Source organism: Ochotona princeps, chromosome 23, assembly GCF_030435755.1.
Source record: "Ochotona princeps isolate mOchPri1 chromosome 23, mOchPri1.hap1, whole genome shotgun sequence".
Lineage (NCBI taxonomy): Eukaryota > Metazoa > Chordata > Mammalia > Lagomorpha > Ochotonidae > Ochotona > Ochotona princeps.
Window position 1 is genome coordinate 37499008 of NC_080854.1, and position 11363 is coordinate 37510370.

The following is an 11363-nucleotide window of genomic DNA, read 5'->3' on the forward strand; positions in this document are numbered from 1 at the left end:
CAAGGCAGGAGGCTCCTTGGCAGTGATGGGATATTAGCCAAAGAACAGCCAAGGAGGGGAATCACGGAAGGGTGTTGCTGGGATGTGATTTGGCACTGAGAAATTGTTGCTTGTTGCCTGACGTGTGTCATTGACTCAGGGCTTATGCTACAAAATCTCGGAGAAGAGAAGGTACAAAGAGTATGTATCCATCCACTTCTCTTACTCTCTCTAGCTGTCTGTATGTATTTGTCTCTTAAGATATGTATTTATTTAACTATCTAACAAGAAACATTAGAGAGAGGGGAGTAGGGCCAGATCTTCCAGCTGCTGGTACTCCCTATATGACAGCCGTAACCGGGGCTAGACCAGGCCAAAGCCAGCACTTTGAAAGTCTGTCCAGGTTTCCCACATGGGTGCATGTGCCCAAGCTGCTTCTGCTGCTCCCCCAGGAGTGTTATCAGGGAGCTAAATTGAACATTTGAAGTAGCTCTCACATCGGATATCAGCACTGCAGGTGATAGATTAATGCACTTCACTATAACAGCTTCTGTCCGTCTCCAACAGGTGCTTTATCATCTATCTATCTTCTATCTATCTATCTATTATCTACTTATTGATTAACAAAGGAAACCACTGGACAGCCAAGAGAAGAGCTGGGAGGGAGTGAGAGATCAATATCAAACAGTTAATGCATACATGGGTTGTGGATGGCATAACAAAGCCCACGCCAATGCCCAGTGGGCTGCCTTGGCTAAGCTAAGATGCACCACCCAGCCAGAGCCCTGGAAAATACAAAGCTGACTTGCCCCCTCCAGCTACCTGCAATCTCCATCCAGTGCCTGATTGATTCAGTGGTCAATGGGCTGGGAGTGGGAGAACACAGCTTAAATCTAAACCAAAGCAGAAGAGAGATGAATGGATTAGGAAGCCAGAGTGCCCAGTGCTCCCAACAGGAAGGGTAATTCCTTCCCCATGCCAAGTCAGGGAGGTGCTCCAGGCTTGAGAAATATTGTCATAACCACTGCTGTTTGGCTTAAGTGGGTCTAAAGTGGAAAATTTTAATAACTTGGAAAATGGGGAAAAATATAAAAAGCAGGGCAGTTTGAGGTAATTTAAGAGAAGTTTAAACCCTGCAAAGCCCCAGAGATTTTGAGGATGCCATTATATCACACAGTAAAATGTAACATGATATTTTGTCTGGGTGTCAGCAATTGTTATAAAAATAAAGTAAGTCCTATGTAATCTATTTGGAGTGGACAAAAATATTAAGTATAATCTTTAAAAGCTTCTTAGAATTTAAAGCACTTAAGGAGTTATCTAAAAAAGTTATCTTTGCAATTTGTTTTAGGTATCAGAAAGACATAATTTAAATGCTATAATTTTATTGTAATGAATGAATTAAACTTATTTGTGAAAAATTTAAAGATTCTATGAACAAACATATGCTCATATTAAGATGTTTACAATACTTATTAATTATTTTAATGTAAAATAAGTTCTGTTAATTAGGCTTTTATTCCTTCAATGAATACTAAGATTTTATTCAAGACCAAGAACTCTTTGGAGTAAGTGTTAAAAAAGTGAACAAATCACAAATTATCCAAGAATCTTATTTCCAAATACAGGAAGTATAGATCAGATAAATGTGCAAAGGTGATCATATTTTAGTTTTGGGTGCATTGCATTGGAAAAATATATATACAGAACTACATAGGAAAGGTCTTTAGCTTAATGTGCGATTCAGTTTTGGGAGGACTTGCTAGAGGGATCTCAGAGAGATGCACTTGAAGGAAAATGTGCCATTCAAACCATGAGAAGGTACATTGTAGGCAAAGATCAGCAGAAGCATTGTCAGAAAGCACAGTGCAACCATTAGATGGACAAAACTCCACCTTGGCAGATATGGAAAAATGTGAAATGAAGATGTTAATGAAAGAGGTTAATAATACATTAGAGATGGCCGAAGAAATGAAAACCAATGGAAGTTATCTGATCTGAAGGAGAGAGAGAAAAAGAAAAAATAATATAATTTAAAACTCACAGGGGCTTCACCGCTGACTCAGATCCCTGCTGAGGGCCTGGGAAGGCAGTGCAAGATGGCTCAGTTTTTGGATCCTTGCACCCAAGAACAAGGACAAGCTCCCTGCTTGTGGCCTGAGAAAGCAGTAGAGGACGGCCCAAAACCTCGGGACCCTGCATCCACGTGGGAGTTCTGGAAGAAGATCCTGGCTTCAAATTGGCTCAGCGCTGGCCAATGCGGCCATTTGGGAAGTGAACCAACAGATGAAAGATTTTTCTCTCTGTATCTGCTTTTCTTTTTAAATCCACCTTCCCAATAAAAAAAAATATATCTTTAAAAACTGACATGCTGAAGGTATTAAGAATGCTTACAAGGTAAGGGATGCTTATTTCCAATATCTGAATTATTCCAATGCTTTGGATCAGGAGCATATGTTCAATATGGGAAAAGGAAACAGGCTGAAACAGATGAGACAAAAGCTCTCATTCACTGTAGAAAATAAAGAGCAGTGATACTAGAACGTCATATGGGCATGTAGGCTGACAGAAATGAGCTTAGAAAGTTTTATGCATAAATTTCATTCTCTATAAAATGATAAGCACAGCAATATGCTGTGGGAAACAAAGTGTCATTCAACATGTAATTGTGTCCCACTAGGATAACTTATTTGCTACTAAATTGTATTTGACTATGGGATGACTTCTTAGTTAAAAACAGCCACACAGATGCATTTAAAATTAGGAACGCAGCTGTGCGTGTTTAGTGACAGCAAACAAGCAAACCCTGGAATCGATGTCATCTGTGGTGTTAACACGATGTCCTGCATTCCTCTTTTGGGATTTAACGTGCCTGGGTGACTTTGAGTGTTGATGGGAGTTCTCACAGTCCCTAGGTGACAAGAATCAGCTCCCAAGTCCTCCATCACCTTGTGATAGGCTTGTACAAGGGGACGTCAGGCTGGGTGACAGCCTGCACCGGGCAGATCTAATACTCCAGCACTCAGACATCTGGTCAAGTGGGGCATTCCTGTGAACCGGCTGTTCTGTTGAGTAAGGTGAATGACTCTACACTCTGCATGACCGAATTCCAGCAGCTTCCTGCAAGCCCTTATTCATTAGGTTTCCACCTCCATCTTCAGAGTGTTGCTCCTACGGTCTTGCGTGGCCCAGTGTTAGTAAGAATCTTATCAACTTGACTCAGGCAGAAATTCTCACCTTCAACAGATGAGCACTTTCAATCAATATCCGCACTCCCACAATCACCAGGTGAGATTAGACCCCCCCTGCCTTTCCTGGCTCCCCAGTATCTTACATTATGAGTGCCCATCATTTGGCAGCTCTTAACCTATGCCTTGGTTCTTAGCTGCAAGTCCCCACTTGTCCACACTGTACTAGGAACTGAGCTGCGTGCTCTATTGAAGTCTCTGTTACCAGGGGCAATGACTTCAGAAAGATGTTCATTTTTCCTCTTGACTGTCTGGCTCTGGTTCTCGTTAACACACCCCAAGCACAACTGATTTCCCCTCCCCTCAGGGTAATGTCTGGGGACGTTTTTTTTATTGCTACAGCTGAAGGAGGGTGCACAGTTGTTGGGTAGGAAGAGGCCAGGGATGCTGCTAAGCAACCTGCATGACAGGGAGCTCTACATCCCATCATATCATGTATGCAATTGAAAATCATCTGACCAGAAGTACAGGGAGTGCCAGGGCTGAGAAACCCTGACTTGAACCCAGCACCCCATCTTCTGAGAGGTGGTCAGTAGCTGCCTTTCCACGGGTTCTGTGTGATCAGCAACAAAAACACTTTAGGGACAAGACAAGGAGCTGGATTCTGCCACGAAGGCTTCATATATGTTAACTTGTGAAACTGGGAACTGTTTGTAATCCAAGGTGTCTGCGTGGTAAGAAGACACACTGATTTCTGCCACGTGAAGATCACAAAAAGACAAATGCAGAACCATGTTCACAAGGGAATGACTGAGTGAAATTTGCACATTTGCATATTTAAGTGTAATGTGGACAGAGACTCTGTGGATCAGTGAGGAGAGAGAATAGACATTCAGCAGCCAGCTGCACGCCACAAGCATCTCCTGGGACAGGCGTCCAGCTTGGAGGCTGGTGAGAGGAGGGTGTCCTGGCTCACAGCCTGGTAGTTTTGACTGAGGGGGAATCCACCATCCCTGGTGACTTTGAAGCCGACCTGGGAGGTGGCAGGGGCAGTGCACCCGGGTTGCTGCAGGAAGGATGTGAAGGGCCAAGGGGGCTATGTTGCTTCCTTCTGCTCCTTACACCAAGCTCAGGACTCGGTGTTCTGTTGGGGAGTAACAGGCGATCTCTGTTCTAACTTGGGGGACAGCAGACAGCTCACTCCAGGGATGAGGCTGTGTAGGGCAAAGAACTGGCCCCTGCATTCTGTGAGTGCAGGTGTTCTGGGTAGAGGGCACAGAGCCAAGAAGGATGTGGGTTGTGGCTGCCAGTCTGGCTCCAGAAACTCAGAGCTCCCTCGAGTACTGGGGACAGATCTTACAGAAGGCTTGGGGACTGTCCCATAAGCCACATCAGTGCTTGGCATGGTGTGTGGCTGAGTGGGTGGGGTGTGCAGACACCGTGAGCTCATTCTAGGCAGTGAATCAGCTGGTCCACCTTGGCCCAGCAGGAGGGCTGGCTGTGAGAGCTGCAGCAAGCATCATCAGCCCCGCTCCTACTGAACCTAGTCAGGATCTGCACCACACCCAACTCCAGTGTCAGTCTGGGGTCCTGCCCCACCCACAGACAGTGGCTGGAGCGCCGTTACTGAACCCAGCATGTACCTCTGGGGGTCTGCTGTAAGCCTCAGGCATTCTCCCAAGCCGCAGAGGCACATTTCCAAGAACAAATCCTGCAGAGAATAGAGCAGCAAGTGGTTCTCCAGACGCAAAAAACACAATGTAGAAATGCAAAAACCATGAACAGGAAAGACAACATAACTGACCAATAGCAGCACTCCAGGATGTTAGTATTGGACTGTGAGAACGGGGACATTGGTGAAATGTCTGAAAAGGAATTCAAAGATTACACAAAAGAGCAGAGAGAAGTTACACGAAATAAGGGAATTCATACATGACATAGAGGGCAAATTCTGGAAAAAAAAGCAGTGGAAAATCTTAACAACAGACTCAGTGAAGCAGAAGAAAGAGTGTATGATCTAGGGGCCCTGTGCTGTAGCCTGGTGGCTAAACTCCTCAACTTGCAAGCCTGGGATCCCATATGGGAGCTATTCATGTCCTGGCTGCTCCACTTCCCCTTCAGCTCCCTGCTTGAGGCCTGGGATAGTAGTAGAGGACGGCCCAAGGCCTTGGGACCCTGCACCTGCATGGGAAACCTGAAGGAGGCTCCTGGCTCCTGGCTTTGGATCAGCTCAGCTCCAGCCCTTGAGATCACATGGGGCATGGGGAGTGAACCACCGGACAGAAGATCTTCCTCTCTTTCTTTCTCTGTATATCTGCCTTTCAAAATAAAAATAAATCTTAAATAAAAAAAAACCTGATCTAGAAGACAGCTCTTTTGAAATATTCCAGTCAGACAGAACAGGAAAAGTGATTAGAAAGACTAAAAACAGTTTGGGACCAATGAGATACCATCAACCAGCCACAATTGTGAGTCTTGGGAGCTCTTGTAGGTTTGATAAAAGAAAAGCTCAGAGAACATATTTATTGACATAACAGTAGAAACTTTCTCCAAGTTGGAGAAAGCTGCACACATGCAAATACAGTAAGTGTGTAGACTCTGAAGCAGGCATGACAGAAAAGACCTTCACTAACACATATTATGGTCAATCTGCAAAACAAAACACCCTAAATCGTGCAGAGGAAGAACTGCCAAAATGTCCTTAAAAAATCTCATTGGAAATCCTACGGGCCAGTAGGAAATGGGAAATCCAGCCCAAGTCCTACACGGAAAGAGTCAACTCAGTGAAGCTAAAAACAAAACTAAACAAAAACAAACAAGAAACTTTGCAAAAGAAACAAATGTTGAAAGCGTTTGTCACTGCTCACCTGCTCTTCACTGCTCACCTGCTCTTCACTGCTCACCTGCTCTTCGCTGCTCACCTGCTCTTCGCTGCTCACCTGCTCTTCAGATGATCCTTAGGGCTTTACCACCACAGAGGCTGAGACAGATCGCCACCTTAGGAAGGAAGAGCAAGAGGACCAAGCTATGGCTTCTCAATAATACTCTTAAAAAATAAATTCTCAAGTAAAGGGTACAGACGAGCTGCTGTGATGCCAGGATCCCACACGAGTGCTGATTCAAAAGTCATGGCCATTCGACTTCCAATTCGGCTTCCTCCTCACAGCCGGGGAAAAGCAGAGGAGGATGGTCCAAGTCCTGGGACCCTGGCTCCATGTGGGAGACTCAGAAGATGCTTCCAGGTGCTGCCTGACCCAGCCAAGACCGTTGCCCATCCGTCTTTGGAGTAAATAAACAAAGGGAAGGTGTCTCTCTCTCTCTCTCTCTTCCCTGTCTCTACTTCTCTCTCTATATAACCATGAATTCCAAATAAAAAGTAAATAAATCTTTATGACACAAAAAAGCAGACAACTTATAGCAATTAGTGCCTACATTAAAATACATCAGCAAACTCACTAGGCATGCCACCAGGCCTAACTGCAGGGAGCCTAGGAACGGTCCTGCTGGGGTTCTGACAACATCCAGGCTCCACTGTCCTCTGCTTCACGTGCCCTCCCCCAACTGGTGGCAGATGTGACTAAGATGAAATAAAAAATGGGGCATATTCTAAAACTGGAAAAAACTATTTACAAAAATTGACCCCTTCTCATTTGGTAGAAACAGGAAATCAGTTCAATAGTAGCTGCCTTCTAGCAAAAAAAGTAATCAAAAGTCCAGAGCTGTAGTTCAGAATGCTCGCTTGAGTTTAGATCTGTTATCTTAACAGTTCTGGAAATGCCGTGTGCAGCAGGTTGGGTGGTTGCTATTGGGAGCGCAGCCAGGTTTACAAGGAGGTCAGTCATGTGCACACTGCACTCTGGGCTGGTTTGTTTACTCCTTCTTTGTCTGAAGGACAGAAGGAAAGGGAGGGACTTATGTAAGCACTGACTGGACAGAAAACGCTCTCACCTACCAGTTCAAGCCCCAACTGCCCACAGTGTTCAAACCTGGACCAGGCTTCAGCAAACAGCTAAAAACGCAATCAGCTCTCCCAGAGGGCAGGGACACAACTACATAAGCTGCCACTTTGTGCCTGTCACGGATTGCACTGGTAAAAGTTGGAGCCAGAAATCAGAGCTGGGACTCAAACCTAGACACTTCATTGTGTGATGTCTAAATTGCCAGTTCAAATACGTATCCCTACTCTATTTTAAAAATTATTATAAGTATTTTTAAAATTTATTTTATTTTTATTGGAAAGGCTTACTTTCCAAGAGAAAAGGAGAGACAGAGAAAGATCTTCCATCTGCTTGTTCACTCCCCAAGTGGCCACAATGGCCAGAGCCGAGCTGATCCAAAGCCAGAGCCAGGAGCTTCTTCTGCGTCTCTCAAACAGGTGCAGTCCCAAGGCTTTGGGCCGTCCTCTACTGCCTTCCCAGGCCACAAGCAGCGAGCTGAATGGGAAGTGAGACAAGAATTAGCTGGGAAGCTGGGACAAGAATTAGCACCCATATGGGATCTTGGTTGTTGAAAGGTGAGGACTCTAGCTACTATGCTATTGTGCTGGGCCCTATAACAAGTATTTTTGAGAAAAATACATAGTTGAAGACATTTTAAAAATAAAAACACTTGACTGGGATAATACTCTGCTAGCTCTGTCTTCAGACCAGAGAGGGTATACCTAAGAAAACGTTGAACTTGACTGGACAATAAGATGCTGGACTCTATGTTTGGTGTATGCTTGCAATGGGGGAATCTCAACTGAACTTGAGCTGTGGTTATGCAACAAGGTGGAGGAATCCACCATGGTGGGAGGGTTTGGGCAGGGGTGGGAGAACCCAAGTATCTATGTAACTGTGTCACATAATACAATGTAATTAATGAAGTTAAATAATAATAATAAAAAAAAGAAAATTGCAAACAAAAAAAAATAAATAAAAATAAAAACACTTTTTTTTTCTAAAAGTGTTGGCAGACAAGAGGGCTTGAGGTATGCTCATTATTCCAAAATGCCCCTGGACCTACATATCTGGATAGCGCCAGTCTGCCCTGAGATATGTTACCCCTGGATGCATTTACTGCACATATTCATTAAAGCTTCTGTACTTCCTGCTAGAACACCTCAGCTCTTTGCCAATGCTGGAGACATGGGTTGTTGGCAAAAAAAAGTCTATTGGTACATGACAGGCCAGTTGTCTGTCCCAAGTCATCCATAAAATGTGAAAGCAATGAATCTTAACACCACCCTAAGAAGCAACTATAACAGTGCTGCTGGCATCTGATTAACTCTACAGCACTGCTGTGTTCAGCATTCTCAGTGTGGCTCACGCTTTGTGTTGCTGTTGCCCTTGGGATTTGTAATGCCATTTGTTTTGGAGAGGCTAGCAGTAGGATTCACAGAGACACCATAGCCAGGAAGAGGACCGAGCTTGGTGACGAGCAAAGGCCATTGGTGTGAGGGCTTTACTGAGAAGGTGTTCATGTATGTGCGCTCCTGTGGAAAGTCCAGAAACTATTCCAAACAGATGAGAGGCATTTTTCCAAGCAATGATTTGGGACACATCTTTCCCCCATTTTGGTAAGTTCATGATTTCTAAGGTGGCAAGATTATCTACTTGGGTCAGAAAAGCAGAAGCAGCATTGGGAATCATGGGAAGTTTGTCCTAGGGCTTTGAAGAACTGCATCTAGAATACAGTTGGTCGGCTGTGCTGTCTCATCCATGGGTTCAGCCATCATAGATCAAACCGCTTTGAAAAAGAAATAAGACATAACAGAACAATGACACTACTATTTAAAAAACATGGTGCAGGAACTATGTAGCATTTATATTGTATTTGATATAATAAGTAAGCTAGAGATGATTTAAAATGTGTGGGAGTATTGCATAAGCTTGGTGCAAATGCAATGTCATCTTCTATAAGGCACTTCGTCACTCGTGAATTTTCATACTCACGCAGGTTCTTGAACCAGTCTCCTTTGTGTATTAAGGAATGACTGGACTGTATGCTACTCGCATTTCAGTCTGCAGCCTCAGTTTGGCCAACTACATGACCATGTCTAGCTGCTGGGGACTCTTCAAAATGCAACAGGAGCAGGCCAGTAGCGAACCAATCAGCTTCCCACACATGGTTCTCCCCTGCAAAACACTAAGTCTCTTTTGTTCAAATTTCTTTGGTTACACAGGGCAGTTCAAACATGGAAAATAAAATTAAGAGATACATTTATTTGGGTACAGAGTATGTTGAAATTCAAGCATTTTAATAATTTTGCATTTTTGTGAACTTTCTTAAGACCTCCAGCATGCCTAAGTTTCTACAGCTTTTACACCCAAATAAATGTATCTCTTAACTTCATTTTCCATACACTTTATAAAGTACCCTCATATGTTCAGAAACATGAGCTGACTGACACATATAATATGCCATTCAACCATAAGGCCAAACATAAATCTATTTAGCTCAATAACTACTACTGCAAGGAAATGTAGGAAGATGACCCCTGCACATGGAAATAATTATCATCAATTTACATAACTTCTGCTTGAATAATTTGATTTCTTTAATTAAAGGGGAGCAGAGAGCATCAGAACTTAAGCTTTGTTTCAGGGTTACATGAGAATTGCTTCTCGGCCTTTTGGCTAAGATCAAGTGTAGTATCAGGGTTACATAAGAAGCCCTCTGATTTGAGTTGATGTCTTAGAGACCTAACGCTGTTTTGAAAATACTCTTTTTTTTTAAAGGACCAGCCGTGCCTATGTTCTTCTGGAATGCATTGTACACAAGTCTATGTTTCTGTGAGCATAGCCTTGATTTCTGAAGTTGTTGCAGACACACACTTTCTCAGTGAGGATCTGCCTTTGATCTACAACAGGAGCATGTTGAGTCAGTCCTGCCTTCTTCACCTTGCCTAGTGCATCTGGAAGTGAGGTGGGTGTGGGTGCTGGTTAAAGCAGTGCCCTGTCTATAAACCCCTCTGCACTAAGGAGCCAGGCCACAGCCGCAGGCCAGTCTCGAGGAAGTCTCATCCTGATGTAACGGTTTCTACTTGTAGATTTCCAGACTAAACAGCATGCACAACAACAAAGCAAACAGGCACATACAAAAGAGACTTGTTAAAGAGCACAGAGCCCAGCTTACAGTCATCAACATGTGAAACACCACGCAACAAAACCAAACACTGGGATGACTTCAAAGGAGTGGTTCACAAAGCACATTCATCGGAAAATGGGCTATAAATTGGCAAAAGCCAGTTGACAGCCATCAGCTGTGCTGTGCCCTTTGAGAGCCTGAGATGCCTCCCAGTCCACAGCAATGGGAAAAGCAGGCATGGCAATCCCCACCATCAACCCTCCTGCCTTGATGTCAATGTTGAACACTGGTTAGTGTGATCACAGAATGTGCAGCCAGCCATGGGTGAAAATGATGGCAGACCCATTCATCTGCTTGACGAACCCAATTCATGTGCAAATGGGAAAAACAAATCAGGATATCAAACTGCTGTGGAACTTTCTGGACACTGAAAGCACGAAGCCACGCGGGCCAAATGCACCCAAGTCCAGTCACATGTTCTTACATCAGACTCACTGGATTCGGGGTGGAAAGGACAATTGATAACACCCTCATTTGGAAAATGAATTGGATAATTTATGTCCAATTATCTTATAGAAATGATAAAAAGTTAACAAACATTTTCAACACAACACAGAACAACACTTAACACTGACAAATGAAAGGGAAGAAAAGAGCAAGAGATGAGGAAATGAAGAGCTCATGAGACTATCTTCCATCCATCATCTCTTACTGGAGATTATCCATCTCTTGTCGAATAAAAATGGCTTAAACTTCCTCAGAGCAGGGACCTTAGGCTCTTGTCTGTTGCACCAGCACTTCCAGGAAATTACCTTTCTCCAACTGTCTTCCCCTTAAACTGGGTCCCTGTATCTGCTGAGTTCTCTATTTCTGGGTGATCCAAGGACTTTCACAGCTTCACTTGTGTCACCAAGGGAAGTTATTTTCTTTAAGGTGCAGTTCATGATAGTGAGGTGATGGGGTTAAATTGAGCCAAGCAAAGAGCAACATCCAGGATAGAGCAGGGATGAGCTCCCAAGCATTCGCTCCCTCTGGGGTCCTGTGGATGTGCAGTTACGACCAGGGCAGTCAACCGGGGAGGCTTCTCTGAGCCTCAGTGTCCAGGGTTGACTAACATCAGACAATGAC

At 44.0% G+C, this 11363-nt stretch overlaps 1 pseudogene; it reads left to right on the forward strand.

The window, feature by feature from the left end:
• The first annotated feature begins 9764 nt into the window (after positions 1-9764).
• On the forward strand, positions 9765-9934 carry LOC118758224 (U2 spliceosomal RNA; annotated as a pseudogene).
• Positions 9935-11363: the final 1429 nt, after the last annotated feature.